This window comes from Panthera pardus, unplaced genomic scaffold, assembly GCF_024362965.1.
Source record: "Panthera pardus isolate Hobbes unplaced genomic scaffold, ASM2436296v1 HiC_scaffold_8, whole genome shotgun sequence".
NCBI lineage: Eukaryota > Metazoa > Chordata > Mammalia > Carnivora > Felidae > Panthera > Panthera pardus.
The window spans coordinates 34005666-34025521 of NW_026527013.1; the positions used below are offsets into that span (position 1 = coordinate 34005666).

At 44.3% G+C, this 19856-nt stretch overlaps 1 long non-coding RNA gene across 1 annotated transcript in view; it reads right to left on the minus strand.

Moving 5' to 3' along the window:
* Nucleotides 1-19856, minus strand: part of LOC109279046 (uncharacterized) — a 107061-nt gene that overhangs the window by 58888 nt on the left and 28317 nt on the right. Inside the window, exon 2 of the long non-coding RNA XR_002085973.2 lies at nt 9856-9903. This is a non-coding gene — a long non-coding RNA (uncharacterized LOC109279046). The remainder of the gene's footprint in view (nt 1-9855; nt 9904-19856) is intronic.

A 19856-nucleotide genomic window follows, 5' to 3' on the forward strand; every position in this document is an offset into this window, starting at 1 on the left:
GAAAAGGTCCTCTTCCTGGCTTATAGATCACTGCCTTCTCGCTGTGTCCCCACATGCTGAGAAAGTTCTCAAGTGTCTCCTCATAAAGGCACTAATCCTGTCATGGAGGCCCATCCTCATGACCGCACCTAAACCTTAATCCCTTCCAAAGGTCCCATTTCCAAAGACCTTACACTGGGGGTTAGGGCTTCAACATGTGAATTTTGAGGGGGACACAATTCATTCCATAGCTTTTTTTTTTTTTTTTTTTTTGAGAGAGAAAAAGAGAGAGAGTGTGAGCAAGGCAGGGGGAGAGAGAGAGGGAGACAGAATCTGAGGGAGGCTCCAGGTTCTGAGCTGTCGGCACAGAACCCGACGCGGGGCTCGAACCCACAAATGGTGAGATCATGACCTTGGCAAAAGTCAGACGCTTAACTGACTGAGCCACCCAGGCACCTGTTTTTTGTTTTTGTTTTTTTTTTTAAGTTTTGAGAAAGACAGAGACAGTGCAAGTGGGGGAGAGGCAGAGAGAGAGGGAGACAGAATCCCAAGCAGGATCCAGACTCTGAGCTGTCAGTGCAGAGCCTGATGTGGGGCTCGAACCCACAAACCGTGAGATCACGATCCGAGCCGACTGAGCCAACCAGGCGTCCCAAGTGAGAATCTTTTTTTTTTGTGGATAGCTTATTAAATCCAAACTGACTTCTCTTAGGAAATTATTCATTTATTTCCCAAAAGAGGCTTTCCTCTCCAATTCTGCTAGAATTTTTTTTTAAATCAAGAAAGAAGGGAATGTGTCAGCACTCACTAGTCTGAATGGCTCAGTTACGGTGTCCACAGTATCTCCTCTTTACTATTTAGAAATAAGCACGGGATGCAGCTACGTGGATGGAACTGGAGGGTATCATGCTAAGCAAAACTAGTCCGTCAGAGAAAGACAAATATCGTATGACTTCACTCGTATGAGGACTTTGAGACACAGAACAGATGAACATAAGGGAAGGGAAGCAAAAATAATATAAAAACAGGGAGGGGGACAAAACAGAAGAGACTCATAAATATGGAGAACAAACAGAGGGTTGCTGGAGGGGTTGCGGGAGGGGGAATGGGCTAAATGGGTAAGGGGCACTGAGGAATCTACTCCTGAAATCATTGTTGAACTAGATGCTAACTAACTTGGATATAAACTAAAAAAAAAAAAAAAATTAATAAAAAATTAAAAGAAAAAAAGGAAGAAGCCCAGGAAATTACGTAAATTGGCAGGAGGAGTCCAACAGTTGGGACCGGGAGGTATGCCTATCTGCTCCCCCACCTAGTGAACACGCGGCGCTTTGACCCTCTGTGTGTTTTCAACGCATGTCAGAGATAAGTGTTCCAACAAGCTGGAAGTAACAGGTTGAGTGTGTTTCCCCTTTATTTCATCTGAAGTGGCTTCAAGCAGGCTGCGGACCCAAGGGAGAGACAACACAAACCCCCACAGCACTAGACCTTCTCAGAAAGTTGGGGACTCCTGCCCTCTCTAAAAGTCATTTGTTCTAGAAATCTTCACTGAGTTGCGGGGCTGGATTAGGTGAACCTCCTCGCCCCCAGCATCCTGAGTTGACCTTCTCATGGCAGTGACCACACTCTACTGGAATTGAGTGTTTTCTGGTCTGTCACCCACATCAGACCGTAAGCCTGAAAGAGGCTAGAGCCGTATTTGTTTTCTTCCCTACCTTGTCCCAGCATCTGGCTTCATATCTGACCCAGGACAGGGGCTCAGTAGTTATTTGTGAGATGAATGAACGCAGGAGAAGGGAAAGAAGAGCGTTAACTTAACCACACTTCTGTGATAGTCGCGAGTCATCTGGACATTTGACACCTATGTTTGCTCTGGATCTGATTGCAACAATCACCAGAGACCATTGTTGTGATTCCTACAACTCAGTGGTTCTCTACTTCATTGGCGTTAGAATCACCCGGAAGGATTTGTTAAAGTACGGATGGATGGGCCCTCTGCCCAGTTTCTGACTCAGTTTGTCAGAGTTACTGCCTGAGAGGTGCATTTCTAGCACATTTCCAGGGGAGGCTGATGTCGCTGTGCCATGACCCGTTTGAGAACCACTTTGACAACGAATACAGGAATTGCATTATGAGGGGATTTCTCTTTAACTCTGGGATTTACTGGCAGCTTTAAAAAATGGCAGTGTTGGGGCGCCTGGGTGGCGCAGTCGGTTAAGCGTCCGACTTCAGCCAGGTCACGATCTCGCGGTCCGTGAGTTCGAGCCCCGCGTCGGGCTCTGGGCTGATGGCTCGGAGCCTGGAGCCTGTTTCCGATTCTGTGTCTCCCTCTCTCTCTGCCCCTCCCCCGTTCATGCTCTGTCTCTCTCTGTCCCAAAAATAAATAAAAAAAAAAAAACCAAAAAAAACCCCAAAAAAACGTTGAAAAAAAAATGGCAGTGTTATTGTTAACTTTTTGTTGATGTCACTGTTGATGTAAACAGCTGTTTACCGTTGATGTAAATAACTGTTACTGTTGATGTAAAATCAGCATTATTATTTCTTAAAGTTTATTTATTTTGAGAGAGGGAGAGAGTGCGCATGTGTGAGAGTGGGGAAGGGCAGAGAAAGAGGGAGAGAGAATCCCAGGCACTGACGGGACAGAGCGGGTTCAAACTCACAACTGCTGAGCTGAAATCAAGGGGAGGACCCTTAATCGACCGAGCCACCCAGGTGCTCCCAAATCATCGTTATTAATTAAAGTGTGACTTAAGGAACTTAGGAATCTGTAGCATTGACTTTGTGGGAGAAAAATAGAGGGGCTTTTCATCAGTGTGAGTGCCATATGTGAAAGGCACATGTAAGAAAGATCATGGGCTCTGGAACCAAGACATTTGACTCTGTATTTCACTTCACTGTTGAGGGGCAAGGGAGCCTTGGGTAAGTTACTCGCTCTCTTAGGTTCTCAGACAGGCGACAGTAAAAGACTTCACAGTGGCTAGCAGAAACGGTAAAACACCAAAAATATCCCTTCCTCGTCAAAGATGAATTGGTTTATGAGACCAAAAGCAGTGAATTTCCATAGCAAGGAATATAGTGTTTTCTGAAACCGTTCGGCACCCGAATTTTAGGTAACAAAGATTTTAGAGGAAAATTCATTTCCGTGTATTTTGTGACTGAGCTTAGCTAGTAAGAGTTTGGATAGAGGGGGAAATTTGTACCAGTAAAGTGACTTGTTACGGACTAGAAGCTCAGTAAGTGATGGTGCAATAGAAAAACTGAACGCAAGAGAACAATGTGTGCGTAAGAAAGGTGGATACATCGTACGGGGGAGGCCATCACTACCTGAGTATTTGTTATTTGAGTACCTGCAGGTGGCAGCTGTAAAGAGAGGCTGAGATCACGGCAACATGGAAAATACCCAGCAACGACAAGACTATCTCAAAGTTCTTACTCAAATCTTTCCTTGGTTAGCACCAGCTTTGCACATCAGTTCACACTCTATTTGGGTCCCCCCCCCCCACTCCCCCGTCTTGCTGTCCATTGGATGCCTACTCAGCAAACACACAATCCCCATGAAACCGACTTGAACGTGAACAGCAAATATGACAAATGCCACAGGATTTCATACAGTTGATGGAAAGATGGAGAACTGTTTTAGTTACGTGGAAACAGGGATCTAGCAGAGTTAGATAAGTTTACACCTGAAGAAGAGAAAATCCAGAAGGATGATGTGTTAAGAGTTTCAAAAGAAAACTACTTGGCTCTCAAGGGAGAGTGGGAGACCCTGAGACAAGTGACGGGGCCTAGTGTTGCACAGTTGACTCTCTTTGATAAAACTGCTAACACCACACAGGGAGGGGTGGTATCGTATTGTGTTAGCACACATTTTGTCAGAAACACTATGTTCAAAACCCACACGATTCTTGCTTTTTCTAAGAATTAGTATCCCTTACAGTTATGACCCAATTAAGGGTGGCCAACTACAGCCTAATGGCCAAAGCTAGCCAGCCACCCGATTTTGTAAATAAATCTGTACTGGAACCAGCTACACTCACTCATTTCCTTCCTGTCCATGGCGGCTTCTATACCACCTCTCGAGGCTTCTGTAGTTACAGGAGAGATTTTATTGTCCACAAAGCCAAAAATATTTACCATCTGGCCCTTTACAGAAAAAAAAAAAAAAACTGATTCCTGACCTAACTTTAAAAAAAATAAACTTTTCTGCTTTATTAAAATATTTTGTAGGAAGACTTCGTTCTAACAAAAGCGTTTTTTCCTTCATTATTTACATTTGTATTTTTTTAAAAAAAATTTTTTAACGTTTATTTATTTTTGAGACAGAGAGAGACAGAGCATGAATGGGGAGGGTCAGAGAGAGGGAGACACAGAATCTGAAACAGGCTCCAGGCTCTGAGCTGTCAGCACAGAGCCTGATGCGGGGCTCGAACTCACGGACCGCGAGATCATGACCTGAGCCGAAGTCGGCCGCTTAACCGACTGAGCCACCCAGGCACCCCTACATTTGTATTTTGATTTCCATTTTAAGTTTGATATATTCTAGGTGATGCCTGTCTCCCTCTTCTTCCTCCCCAAATTATCCTCAGCTGATGGGGCCTTCCTGTACTTCAGGACAAAACATGACTGTTCCTAACGATGAATTCTTGCTGGTTCCCACTTTAAGGGATACTGACAGTGTTTGTATCCTGGCATTGCTACTTCCTAGCTATGACTGCCAGCCAAGTGCTTAACCTCTCTGGGTCTCAGTTTCCCCTTCTGTCAAATGGGGATAACAGCATTGACCTTGCCCAGTTAGTGAACTAAATCGAGATAATGAAGGTCAGGTCCTGACCTCGGTCACTGGTGCACCGTACACACAGACAGTGGTAGCAGTCGTAATTTCTCTTTCCTTATTTCTATTTGGTTTGGAATGGTAGCTTACACTGCCCGGATTCTGGCCCCTAAGCAACCCTGGGCTTTCCCTGAGTTGCCCACTCTCAGGCTCTTTTCTACCAGGATGGTTTATAAAGCCCTACTTAACCCAACTAACCAGCCCACTCTGTTTGAAAAGTCAGGGATGCTTTAAGAATTGGTCTTCACTGTTAAAGGCGTTTCCTTTAGTGAGTTGATGTCCTGAGTATCTGCAGCAGCAGCAATGAGGAAAGTCAACAACCTTCGGACTCCAGCAGGGAGATGGAGCCCAACCCAGCTTGCATATAAATGTTCCCAGATGCTCCAACTTTCAAAGGGGCGGTGTGTTGTCATCAGAACCAGTGGACAAATGTGACGGGTGGCTGGGCGGTGATTGTAACAAGGGTGGTAATCAGCAGGCCAGGGGAGAGCGCGATGATTTCCTAACTTGATCGTGGACGAGGAACAATACTGGCTTTCTCCCCCCCGGACCTTGTCCTGGTTCCCAACAGTCACAGGAACAATTCTCATTAAGTTCCCCTGATAGGCGGTTTCTAAATGGGCCCCAATGATCCCGCCTCTTTGAATTCATGCCTTGTGTAATCCCCCACCCTCGATCGAGTATGGACTGGACCTAGTGACTTAACTTCTAATCAACAGAAATGGCAGAGGTGATGGAATGTCACTTCTGAGACTAGGTTACAAACATGTCGAACTTGCCAGCAGATTCCATTACTGCTTTCTTGACTTGCTAGTTTTCACGAAACAGGCTGCCACTGGGAGAGACCCAGATGTCAAGGGGCTAAGACCCAACAATCCTTAGTGAACCTGCCAACAACATGACCAACTGCCCTCCCCCAGGCAAGATTGCAGATGAACCTGTTGCCCCGACTGATGTCTTCATTCTAGCTGGTGAGTGACCTTGAAGAGAGGACCCAAGTGACTCATGCTCAGATTCCTGACCCATACCAACCGTGAGATAATTAATGTGTGTTGTGTTAAGCCACTAAGTTTTGGGCTAATTGGTTACGCAGCAACAGGTAACTAATACAGATTTCTTCCTTAAAGTTAAAAAGCAGAGGAAAGGCCTGTATTTCTGCTGGGAGCGGTGTTCCGTTAGAGAGTCACTTATTTGGTTTTCGGTCAGTTCTTCCTCATCTGATACTGTGCTACATTTAACGACAACACATTGCTGACAGACCTGCCCTAACACAACTTCTGATATCGCCAGACCCTATTTAAAAACCTTTCCTGGGGGCGCCTGGGTGGCTCAGTCGGTTGGGCGTCCGACTTCGGCTCAGGTCATGATCTTGTGGTTCATGAGTTCGAGCCCCGCGTCGGGCTCTGTGCTGACAGCTCAGAGCCTGCAGCCTGTTTCAGATTCTGTGTCTCCCTCTCTTTCTGACCTTCCCCCATTCATGCTCTGTCTCTGTCTCAAAAATGAATAAACGTTAAAAAAAAAAAAAAAAAAACCTTTCCTGGCTCACATTGGCTGAAGGAAAGAAGCTCAACTTTTCCGTTTGGTGAGTAAGGCTCTCGTAGATGTCGATGTTCTCCCAGCTGCTAGAACGATCTTCCTAAAACACCCATTAGCACATGACACGGTTGTACTTGGAAGTCTTGGTTGGAGTCCGGCTACCAACTAAACTAAATCTGTGCCCTGCAGCAGGGCAATCAGATTCTGCCACCATCCGGCTCCTCTGCCTTTCTGCCTCACACTTAATGTGTCTGCAACACAGAAGAGCTTGTCCTACGCTCCTAACCTGTGTCGTTAAGATGTATGCTTTCTCTCGGCCTCCACTGCCTTCTTCTTCCCGTCATTGTCCAAATCCCCTTCTCTGGAAAATCCATACTTCAAAGATTCAGCTCAGATCGTCGTGTAATAAAAAGGAAAAACAAAGAACCCCAAACACACTCATGTATTTGGATCAGCATAGACCATCTCTGGAAGGATCCAGAAGAAACCAATGACATCGGTTATCTCTAGGGAATGATACTGGATAGTGGGCACAAGGGACAGTCGTTGGGAGAGAGGATTTTCACCGTGAACCCTTTTTGACTTTTATAATTTTCCAACATATGAATGTATTTACCTATTTAAACACTAAATGAAACAATTACAGGGGCACCTGGGTGGCTCGGTCGGTTGAGCATCTGACTTCGGCTCAGGTCATGATCTCGTGGTTCGTGAGTTTGAGCCCCACGTCGGGCTCTGTGCTGACAGCTCGGAACCTGGAGCCTGCTTTGGATTCTGTGTCTCCCTCTCTCTCTGCCCCTCCCCCACCCATGCTTTGTCTCTCTCGCTCTCTCAAAAATAAATAAAAGAAAAGAAAAGAAACAATTACAATGAAGGAAAAAAAGTTAATTTTTTGACTCACCTTTGCTAGGAAGACTTCTCTGACTCTCACACACTGAGTGGACCGTGTGATGACTTAGGTGTATGTATCTGTCAGACCCTCTGGTGTCTGAGGTCACAGAGATCAGGGCTCAACCCTTATTCGCCCCTCATTCCGTCCCCCGCTGTTCAGCACAGCACCTGCTACTACACGGGCCCTCAAAATCTCTGAGGCATAAAAAGCTACAGTTCCTCAGCCCTCTTCAGCCAGACTGGCTCTCCTACTTATTTTCCAGGTCCTTATTGACACAGGGTATTCCCTGACCACCTAACCCGGTTAGGTACCACCGTTGGCCTCTGTTGCAACACCGTGCGTTCCTGCATGGCACATACTGTAAGCTATCATTACAGCGATTTGTCCAATGGTCTCTCTCTCTCCTCCTGGAGCATGAGCTCCTTGAGGGCAGGGGCTGTACAATCTAGTTTTCCGCCATTTCTGCAATGTCTTGAGCAAGGTCTATCCCACGCGGGGTAAATACTGGAGGAAATACGATTTACTGGCCGACGAAACAGATGAACGAATGGCTACCACTGCGTCTCCACCAGAGTGACTGAGTGTCTAATAGGCACTCAAAACTGTTTGTTGAATGAATGAATAATGTAAGAGAGGCCGTTTAATCGTGATAATACCGATAAATGAAAGTAACTCGTTACATGGTTCTCTCAACCCTTCAGAATCAGCTCATGGAAAAGAAGAGCTTCCTTCAGCTCCGTTTAAATTATTCAGAATAAAGGCAAGGAAGGAGGCTCTCGAGGGACGTGCTAGAATATCCTTCTCCAATTGTGTGTGTGTGTGTGTGTGTGTGAGAGAGAGAGAGAGGTGCCTCAGCTGCTGTCCATAGACTTGGGGGACAGAGGGATGGACTAGTTCTGTGGTCCTTGGTGCAAATATGCTGCCCGTGGACCATGAAGTCTGTTTTTTTTTTTTTTTTTCTCAAAACCAGCAGTTTAGAGGTTGGAATCCTTACTTAACATGCTTTTTAGAGCAATACTGTTTTGGATGACAAAACTGATGCATGCATTGCAAAGAATTTTAAAGCTAAAGAAAATGTACATAAGAAAATAAAAGTTACCCTTAATCTCACCATTATAGCTGCCTCTTTTTTTTTCTTACCTATATGTGTTTTAGATTCATTCTTTCTCTCTCACCCCCTTCCTCCCTCCCTCCTCCCTTCCCTCTGTTTAACACATTTGTAATCCCTTTATGTTCTGTCCCGAACACTGTCCCGTAACATTAAATGTGTTTTGACAATCACATTTTCAAGAACTGTATATTATTCCAGTGAATCTGCCCCAATCCCTTATATCAGTTCTTTTCTGTCTATTGCTACTATCGTTCTACCATTAACTAATATACAGTTAAAGAGTGAACAAATTTGACTTTAACTTTGCATTTCCTTTAACTAGAATTATACAGAGGGCATTATTGGCTAAAAGAGTACGGAATTTTTTTTTTTTTAATTTTTTTTTCAACGTTTTTTATTTATTTTTGGGACAGAGAGAGACAGAGCATGAACGGGGGAGGGGCAGAGAGAAAGGGAGACACAGAATCGGAAACAGGCTCCAGGCTCCGAGCCATCAGCCCAGAGCCTGACGCGGGGCTCGAACTCACGGACCGCGAGATCGTGACCTGGCTGAAGTCGGACGCTTAACCGACTGCGCCACCCAGGCGCCCCAAGAGTACAGAATTTTAAATTACGTTTACAGGAATGGCCAAATTGCGTGGGTAGGATATAGATTCCATGGACCTATATATATGATATAGAGTGCTATAGTTCCATGGTCCTCATCCATAGTGTTTGTTTGATATTACCCTCCCCATAGATTTTCATCAATACTCTTACATTGTTCTCATGTAATACTGTTATATTTAATTAGAAAGGCTCAATTAGAATATGTTCATCATTTATATCTCTTCTTCTGCAAATTGACTTTCCTTATTCACGTATCTCTCTTTTTAAAATTTTTTCTTAACATTTATTTATTATTGAGAGACAGAGACAGAGAGTGAGCGGGGGAGAGGCAGAAAGAGAGGGAGACACAGAATCGGAAGCAGGCTCCAGGCTCTGAGCTGTCAGCACAGAGCCTGACTCAGGGCTCAAACTCACAAACCGCGAGATCATGACCTGAGACAAAGTCTGATGCTTAACCAACTGAGCCACCCAGGCGCCCCTCGTGCATCTCTTCTGGAGCCTAAATATTTAAAAATCCAGGGGCGCCTGGGTGGTTCAGTCGATTAAGTGTCTGACTTCAGCTCAGGTCATGATCTCATGGTTTATGAGCTGGAGTCTCATGACATGGGTTCTGCGATGACAATGTGGAGCCTGCCTGGGATTCTTTCTTTCTCTTTCTCTCTGCCCTTCCCCAACTCTCCTCTCTCTCTCAATCTCTCTCTCTCTCTCAAGATAAATAAAGAAAAAACAAAGAATAAAAATTCAATTAAACTTACATATTAATGTTGTCTTTGTGCTTGATTCGACTACCAATTAAAATCGATATTGTAAGTATAATGTATAGAGTCATTTGATATAAATAATCAGCCTGGAATAAACTACAAACATAAAAATGTTGCACATTGACAGCTCACTTACCTTCAGCTGACTTGTGATTCCATGTGAACCCTTTGGAATTTCGAGTACCTGAACAGAAACAAAAGAACGGATTTGAGCAGCTCAGATCGGGATGCAAGATCACACTCTGAGGCAGCGACACTCAAAGTAAGGCCCCAGGACAAAAGTCAACACAGTCACCTGGCGGGGACCGAAGCGGGTGTGCTGGGCTTTCTCCCACACTCACCAAATTAGATTATCCTGTGGGCCAGGGCTGGGAATTTGCACGTTACCAAGGATCCTGCAGTTTAGGGATGGCTATGGACTTCCTTCTGGCCGTGGACCCTACTGTGCTTTACTCACAATGCAGCCGGCCTGATAGGGTGCCCATGCCCTGAGGGAGACGGCCCTCGTTCAAACAGAACCGTGACCAGGGGGCACCTGCCACAGGGCGAGTTTCTCCTCTTTGGATATGAGATCTTGAGGACACTCAGACAGGGGCCATGTGTTCTAGGGATCTACGCATAATAAGTGCAATACTCAGGAGACGATCTTGAATTTGAGTATCTACGGAGATGATCTGGGAGCCTTTCCCGCCAAGGGGTGAGCTGGTCTTTGACTTTGGGGGTGAGCCGACAGAGGGACGAGGGTTGGGTGAATGTGATGGGTGAGTGGGGCTCCCAAAGCAAGGTGGGGAGGGACCCCGGACAGGAAGCAAAAGGTTTGCTCTAGAAAACAGGAGGCAAAGCCTCAGAGAAATACTGTGAGTAATACCCGTGAGGGAGCGTCTTCCTTGGCAGTGTTCTTCCAACGTCCATTGTTCTTGCGGCTCCCACAAAGTTTTTGAAAACCTATTTATTCCTCACATTTTAAAATGGAAGGCTAACCTATTTTATCATAAGGCTATATCGTTAGGTAATTTCTAGCACACTTTCATGTTGACGCTGTAAAATAAAATCAGTGTTATTCGCTCTTTTAAATTCATACAGGAGAAGCTAAATATTATGGAGACTTGACACATTGCTCTTTTTTCTGTTTCCATTCCAGTCCCTGCACAGAATTTACTACAACGTAACGTATTTTAACGCTTGAGAGGCTTTTTTATTGATCCCTCTGTTACAATTTTCTGGATCAGGTTTCTGTACAAAGTTAAGCTTTGAAACCTTTAATATCTTCTGTGAATTTGATGCTATAAATGTTAAACAGTTTCCTCTGTGTTGAATTATCATTACAACTATTTTTATTTGTACTTCATTGCTCAAAACAACAAATACCTTATACATTTTGATAAATAATTATGAAACATGGGAAGCACAATTTTATTGGAAGCATATATCTGAAATGAGAAGGGGACTTTTCCCTTCTATTAACTCCTGAATATTTCTTATTGTCCAAAAGAGATAGAGTCCAGGATCAGTTTTATTCCTTTTATTTCCCCCGTTAGTCATACTTGCAAACACTGAAAAACTTTGTTCACATAAGTAGTGGGAAAGGACAGAGTTTCCTTATAGCAACATCACTCAATTCTTTAAACTCTTCCGGGGTATTTGCCAAAAAATCATATGGCGATCTATCATCAAAAATTATTTTTAATGATCTACTAACTGACAACTCCATCAGATCCTTCTTCAATTTTGTTGAAAGCAAAGAGTTGAAAAGGATTTGTAACCCAATCATTAGAATCATTCACTTTCTCAACACTAACAGCTAGATTCTGAATCACCCCTTTGTTTGGAGTCCCGGATTGTCTGTAGCCTGGGGGACTGCACCACAGTAAGATTCAGGGACTGGGTGAGAGGTAGGCCTTTCTTTTGTAAAAGGGGACAAGAAGCAGCTCTCAAAGGGAGGTTGGAGAGGGGACCAGCTGGGGCATCCGTCCCTTTGTGTTTGTGGAGTCCTGCAGGAAGGACACCCTGAAGTTATGCCCCCCTCCCCCCACCAAAGGAGAACCAGCCTGGTCTCAGACAGCAGTTTTAGAATCATCTAGAGGGGAGCCGACAATCTGGAAATTATTCCTTTAAAACCATTCATGCCAAAGTCACCCTTAACAGAATTTCGTGGCAAAGCTATGAGAGTAATAACAGATTCAGACGAGAATCGTCAGCAGAGGCCAGAAGTGCTGGGGCATAGTCCGATGAGGAACGGGGCAGCTACAGGATCTCAAAACGTTTCTCCGTAAAACACGGATTAATTACTCATTAATTTCCAAATACAAAATACTTGTAAATAAATTAACTTTACCATGGAGACGCTAGCAGATGCTCCGTATGGACAGACACTATATATGGGTGGGTACCGACCGAGAGGATGCACTGAGAAAAACATACTAGCGTTTTCTGCTGGCTCTGCCTAAAAAAGCAAAACCTGCATCTAATCGTGGGGAAACACGTTGAGATAGATACACCCAAACTGAGGAATGTTCTGCAAAGTAACTGGCCTGTATTCTTCAAAAATGTCCAGCCACGGAAAGCGAGAGAATTTGACAGCTAAATGCCACATGTGGCTGGGGTTGGAGCTGACCTGTAAAGGACCTTATTGGGATAATTCGTGAAATGCTAGGGAAATCTGCAGATCAGAAGCTATTGTTGTTTCATGGCTGTACTCTGGGTATGTAAGGAAACATAAGCTAGAATATTAAGGGGTAATGGGGTATCATCTCTGCAAGTTACTTTAACATTTTTTCTTTTAATGTTTATTTATTTTTGAGAGAGAGAGACGGAGCGCAAGCAGGGTACGGGCAGAGAGGGAGGGAGACACAGAATCCCAAGTAGGCGCCAGGCTCCGAGCTGTCAGCACAGAGCCCCACACGGGGCTCAAAGTCAGGAACCGTGAGATCATGACCTGAGCCAAAGTTGGACAGGCAACCGACAGAGCCACTCAGGCGCCCCTGCAAGGTACTTTTAAATGGCTCAGGAAAACAAATATAAGTATACATATTAAGAGGGTAATAAGGGAGAGGCACCTGGGTGGCTCTGTCGGTTGAGGGTCAGACTTCGGCTCAGGTCACGATCTCACAGTTTGTGGGTTTGAGCCCTTGTCGGGCTCTGTGCTGACAGCTCAGAGCCAGGAGCCTGCTTCACATTCTGCGTCTCCCTCTCTCTCTGCCCCTCCCCTGCTCGTGCTCTGTCTCTCTCTCAAAAATAAACATTTAAAAACATTTAAAAAGAGGATAATAAGGGAAATATGAAGAGTCTGAGTGAAGAGTACACAGGAACTCGTGCTATTACTGAAGTTTTTCTGAATGTGGCTCAGTCAGTTAAGCACTTGACTCTTGATTTCCACTCAGGTCATAATCTCGTGGTTCTGTGCTGACATTACAGAGCCTGTTTGGGATTCTCTCTCTCTCTCTCTCTCTCTCTATGCCTCTCCCCCCTGTTGCGCTCGACCTCTTTCTCCCCTAAATAAATAAATAAACATTAAATAAAAAAGAATGAGAAGGTCCTCACTTTGTAATACTAATAAAAACATGGAGAGATATGTGAGTGACTGTCGAAGAAGGGAATGGAGAAGTTCCTTGGCAGCCAGATAATGAGCTTTTTTTTTTTATGTTTATGCAAAGGGAGGGTGGATGAAGGAAGGTTGAGTAACACTACCACAGACAAGAGAGGGAAACCCCCAAATCTGAGACAGGCATAAGAAGACACATAAGGATAGGCCATGACATCTGATGTTCAAATTTGGTATTTTTCATTGAGAAAAATGATGATGACTCTTGTTCAGTGTAGCCAAGGGGATAACCCCTGTACCGGGCAAGACTGGATTCTTCTCGCCTGTGTCCAACCATATATGATCCCATCTCGTTTGGGCTCTTGCATGTTGGGATACGTATCTCTCAATTCAAGGTCCTTACTGTGAAATATTTGCCTTCAAGTCTCGATCAGTTGATTTCTGCTACAGGCTTTGCTTCCTTCCCCCTGACTTGGCAAATGATGGCTTTTGTTGTGTCATGTTGTAGATCTGCTTCCAGCTGGCGCCCCCATCTCTGTCCAGATTCTTGACCTAAGTATTTTCCCCCCAACAAGTACTTGGAATGGTCATTGTGTAAGGAGGAGAAGGCAAACTGGCCTTACCTCACCAACTGGTTGGTAATGGGCCTCTTGGAGTCCTCCATTAAGCAGGATCTGGAAGCCATTTTGGGGCTCAGCGGAAGCCATTTTGGGGCTCAGCGGTTGAGAGTGCCATGATGGATTAGTGAGGTTTGCTATGGCCCTGGGAACAATGATGATAAAATGCTTGGTATACGGGGGCAAGCAGCCTCTGTGGTGGCCCTTAGGCATCCCCTTCTTGGTATTCTTCCCGTCGAGCGTAGGCAAGACTTAGTGACTTGCTTGGAATCAACAGAATACAGAAAAAGTGAAAGAATGTCACCTCTGTGATTAGGTTTCAAAAGACTGTGACTTCCATCTTGCTAGCAGATTCTTTCTCTCTTTCTCTCTCTCCATGGCTTTCATGAAGCAAGCTGCCTTTTTGGAGAGGCTCACATAACGAGGAATGGAGAGTGGCCTCCAGTCAAGAGCTGGCAAGAAACTGATGCTCTCTGTCCAACATTCCTTGAGGAACGGAGTCCTGCCTTCAGATGAGACCCCAGCCTGGCTGGATGCCTCGAGGGTATATGGCCATGCCAGACAGCCTGAAGGAGAGGGTCCAGCTAAGCGTGCTCGATTCCTGACCCCCACGCACTGTACAATAATTTGTTACGCAGTAATAGATAATGAACATATCATGTATTTGCCTTCCTCAGTTTCACCACTTCATATGCACCTTACTGCGGTACAAAAAATAGTAGGAGCGGCACGACACATTTAGCAAGCAGCAAGAAACTACAGGCGAATTTAAAGAAGATAAAGTTACCAGAACCAATCACAAGAACTCAAGCCACAGAAATCAGATGCCAGTTAGTGGCAAACAGTCCTGGAGAACTTAGCCAACTTTGAGTTCAACTGGTTTTGATGCTCGGTCCAGTGTAGTTCTTGAGTTTTTATTTTATTTTATTTTTATTTATTTTTATTTTTATTTATTCTTGGGGGGAAGAGGGCAAGCCGGGGAAGGGCACAGAGAGGGGGACAGAGGATCTGAAGCGGGCTCTGCACTAACAAGCTGACAGCAGCGAGCCCGATGTGGGGCTTGAACTCACGAACCGTGAGATGGTGACCTGAGCCAAAGTCGAATGCTCAACCGACTGAGCTGCCCCACGTGGGCCCTTAAGTCTTTGCTGCTCCTATCCGAGCACTCCAGCACGATTCCTTGTTTCTCTCTCTTCTCCCCCCAAACATAGGTTTCATAAGGACAGGGACTCTGTCCATTCATGTTATATTGCCCACGTCTGGCATAGTACCTGATACATACTAGGCTTCACTAAGTATTTATTGAATGAATAAATATGTTTCAGAGAATGTCAACAGGTCACAAAATTTTGCCACACGTTTAAAAAACAAAAGAACCAGAAATGGTTACAAAAAAGATTTTTGTGTGTGTGTGCAAAAAGGGGGCAAGTCTTCCTATCTGGCCAATTCACTCATTTAGGGCATCTAATTCCCTGATAATGTCAGTTAAGTGGGGCATCACTGTAGTAAGTACCATTAATTATTCATTGCTAACACAGTGTTCAAGGTCAAATGAAATCTGATGGAAAATCTCTTCACTGTGGCAAAAAAAAAAAAAAAATCACTTGCTGATTGTTATCACAACTTTTGCTGCTGCTGTATAGAACTTATCTCCTTCCAGCATGTTCAGGAGGGACAGGAGCCACTAAATTCATTTTATGGAAAATAAGTCAATTTCATTTACCTGATTGCACATTTCTCTGCTGTTAGGAATTACCTTAATTTGTAAATAATATTATTTTTGTTTTGAACTATTAATTTTTTAAAGGAATTTTCTTTTTTAAGTTTTGTTTTATTTACTTTGAGGGAGAGAGAGAGAGAGAGAGAGAGAAAGCATGAGCAGGGGGGAGAGGGGAGAGAGAGAGAGAGGATCCCAAGCAGGTTCTGTGGTGGCAGCGAAGAACCCAACAGAGGACTTGAACCCACAACCCATGATCTCATGCGAGATCATGACCTGAGCTGAAATCAAGAGTCAGTGCTTAACTGACTGAGCCACCCAGGCACTCCTAGAACTGGGAGTTCTAGGACTGGGTTCTGAACTACTAGAAAGAGACACAAGGAAATAAGCTATGGTAGGATAGAGGCAGAATAAAAGAAAAACAAAAAAGATGATTTATGTGAAAGAGAAACATGGAGAACAAGTATCACCAAGCTTTGGAGATCAACCCCTCAACTGCCAAGTATTAAGTTACCCGGGAACAAATCCACAACTTACCCTAAAGCGATTAATTTAGCATTTGCTTAGCTGGCAAAATGGCAAATGGGTGTTGATGCTTTTATTCAGGAAGAACCAGAAATGCCACTGAGGCTTGTCTGGTTGTTCTGTGTTAAGAAGGATTCTGAGGCCTAGTGTAGGAGCACCATAACTGACTAACGAGGGCACAGAGCCTAGAGTGAATGTATTAATCAGTGAGTTTATGAGCCTTAGGTTTCTCTAAGGTAATACAGTTAGTCAATTTCAGGGTCATATGTAACTCAATGGAATCCAATTATGATTTATTTTCTGTATTGCAAGAGTATGACCAGACATGTCTCTAGATTTAAGGAACTTTCAGAAAAAAAAAAAATTCTCTGCTCTTCTAGCCTAGACTTGGTTTACACTTACCTTCAACAGGTTATTTTAGCTTAGGGAAGGATTTCAGGCTCTGAAATGCTATCAGGTTACCCATGAGTGAAAAACAAAGCCCATAAAAAAAAATAAATCATTTTTCAAAGATGACAGAATCCACTGATGCCTCTGGCTTACGTGTTTGTATTTCACCATAAAGCAATAACTATATGTCCACTGGTGATGTGCTTTAATCTTAAAATAAGTAAGACCCGTTGGCGCAGAAACTGGGAGTAGGGTGGTCAGAGGGTAAACAGTACGGCCAGTACTTTCTTCTCACGTTGTACATGATTTCCTTGGGGGCTCCAGCCCCTGCTAACCTCGATTAGCACACCAAGCCTTTAAAAAAACGTATATTAAGACCCAAGGAGGGGCGCCTGGGTGGCTCAGTTGGTTGAGCCTCTGACTTCAGCTCAGGTCACAGTCTCACGGTTCGTGACTCGGAGCCCCGTGTCTGGCTCGTTTCTGTCAGTGCAGAGCCCTCTTCGGATCCTCTCTCCCCCTCTCTCTGCCCTCCCTCACTTGCGTTCTCTCAAAAATAAACATTAAAAAAAAAAAAAAAGACAAAGGAGCTGAAAACACTTTACAACACGGTCATCGAAGTTGGAATATGTAGATCGCGTAAAGACAGTGAGTATTTTTAGACACCCTCAGCCTGTAAAACCCTTTTTTTCGCACTCACTATGACACCTGCCACCCTGATGGCAGGACCACAGATTCCTCCCATTTGGCGGCTGGATACTCGGCCTGCATGTAGCTTTCTGCACAGCGTCCACTAGATTCACCAGCTGCATGCAGCTGCCTTCTCACTCCCCTCAAATGTAAGGTGTGGAGCAAGTACCTTCTCCAAGGACCCACCGTCTCTTTATCATCGGATACTAGTTTCCCATCATGCTGGTCTGTCGTCCATCCATTCATTCGCTTACAGGTAAGTTTAATAAGAATGTACTGAGAGCCTCGTCATGCCAGCTGGGTGCTAAAGTTAGAAAGCTAAAGAGGAGACCAGGGCGGGCTGCCACTGTCATGCATGATACACTGTAGTGAGAAAGACCGAACGTGAACAGGTAAACACATAACGATAAATTGTGCGTTACAAAGGAAATAAATAAGAGACTGAGAAACAGAAAAATCAGGGAGGGATTTCTGGTTTTTGTTAAAAAATAGTAAGACACTAAAAAACAAACAAAAAACATGGTTGCCTGGACAGGAGGGGATGAGAATTCTGTGGAGGCCAGAAATGACCAGAAAGCAAAATGATCAGGGGAGAGCTAACTCTGGAGTTAGCATTTGGTGTAGGGTAAATCTTGCCTCCAGCAGCCTAAATCCTGGGTTTTAATCAGCCACATTTCGGGGACAAGAGGCGGGACATAAGATTGGATTGATGAACCTTTACATAAATCCAGAAACGAAAGGTCAACAGTCCTAGCGAGTGAACTATAAAAACAAAACAAAACAAAAAACACCAAACCCTCGCCATGGAGGACACTGGGGGTATAATGTCTGACTCAACCTTTGGGTGAAGAAAAAAGAGAATTCCTTGAGAATTCCTTATCGTAAACCCATGGTAAAGGCAATTGGCAGGTTTGGGATTGGATCCACACTATTAACAGAGGACCTCAGATTGGATCCACACAATTAACAGAGGACCTCATACCAAAAATGGAACTTTAGGGGTAAGGTGGCGGGTAGAACGAAAATCTCAAATCTGTGTAGAAACACAACCTGGTTTCAACCCAATTTTCAGAAAATATCCGGAAATAACATTCACAATCAAAACCACTACAACATTAGGAAACAAAGTTACCATAAATGAGAGGAGAAACAAAATAAAATTCCCAAGCTGGTGGAGAGGACAAGATGTGATTAAGAAAGTTCCCCCCCACCCCCGCCCCCATTTGAAGTGGAATGTGTTCAACTGAAAGCTTAAAAGATCATAGGAATAAGCCCAAATATATCAGTAGTCACAATCAAATAAAAAAGAAACTGGACATTTCAGGAAGAAATCAGACCTTATTAGGTGACATCAAAACAGTCCAGCAATACAAAAAGATTGAAAAAGAAAGGGTGACTAACCTAAAGAAATATGGGAGCCCATACTTGTAGAAATAACACTTCCAGGGATAAAGAGGGTCACTATATTTTGACAAAAGTTTCAATTCATAAGAAAGAAACAAGAATTCTAAACTTACGTTTCCAATAATATAACTTCAAAATATCTAAAGCAAGAGGTTCAAGACCACAAAGATAAATGAATAAGTCCCCTACTACAGTGAGTAAAAACTTAAAAAAAAATTCTTTTAAGTTCATTCATTTTGAAAGAGACAGAGACAGTGCAATGGGGTAGGAGCAGAGACAGAGGGAGAGAGAGAGAGAGAGTGCGCGTGCATGGTGCACGAGTGGGGGAGGGGCAGAGAGCGAGGGGGAGACACAGAATCCGAAACGGGCTCCAGCCTCCTGAGCTGTCAGCACAGAGCCTGATACGGGGCTGGAACTCACCAGCGGTGAGATCACGACCGGAGCCGAAGTCAGACGCTCAACCAACTGAGCCATCCCGGCACCCCAAAACTTCTTAATCAATAACTGATAAAGGTAGATAGTAGAAATAAAAAATATAATAAAGGAATTTCAAACATGCATATAGAATAGCGGAGACTACTCTGGTGAACGCGCAGAGTATTATTACTAGCGACTAGAAGAAGCCTTTCTTTGTGCGCATACAGGCAACATATGTAACATTTGGCTGTGTGCTGGGACCCAGAGCAAGTATCAACACATTCCAAGCTGTTGGTATCATACAGACAATAGCATGCTGGTAAACTACCGCTGTGGGGGGGGGGGAGGGGCCCTGCTTTGTAATGTTTCCAGATTTCTGTCGTATAGATATTCCTACTACAGCTGATTTCAGGCTATCAATGTGTTAACAATAGGTTTGAAAAATTCCTTAATCTCTAACAATCACTTCTTGTGTGTCACTGCAAGTTGGATGCAGCACTGTCTACGAAAAGTAAAGCCACAGGGCATCCGGGTGGCTCCGTTAGTTAAGTGTCCCAACGCTTGATCTCAGTTCAGGTCTTGATCTCAGGGTCGTGAGTTTGTTCCCGGCATTGGGCTCCACACCGGGCATGGAGTCTACTTATATTAAAAAAAAAAAAAAAAAGCTGGGACGTCTGGGTGACTCAGTGGGTTAAGCGTCTGATTTTGGCTCGGGTCATGATGCCATGGTCTGCGAGATAGAGCCCTGCATCAGGCTCTGCACTGACAGTGCAGAGCCTGCTTGGGATTCTCTCTCTCTTCCTCTCTCTGCCCCTCCCTGACTTGCACTTTCTCTCTCT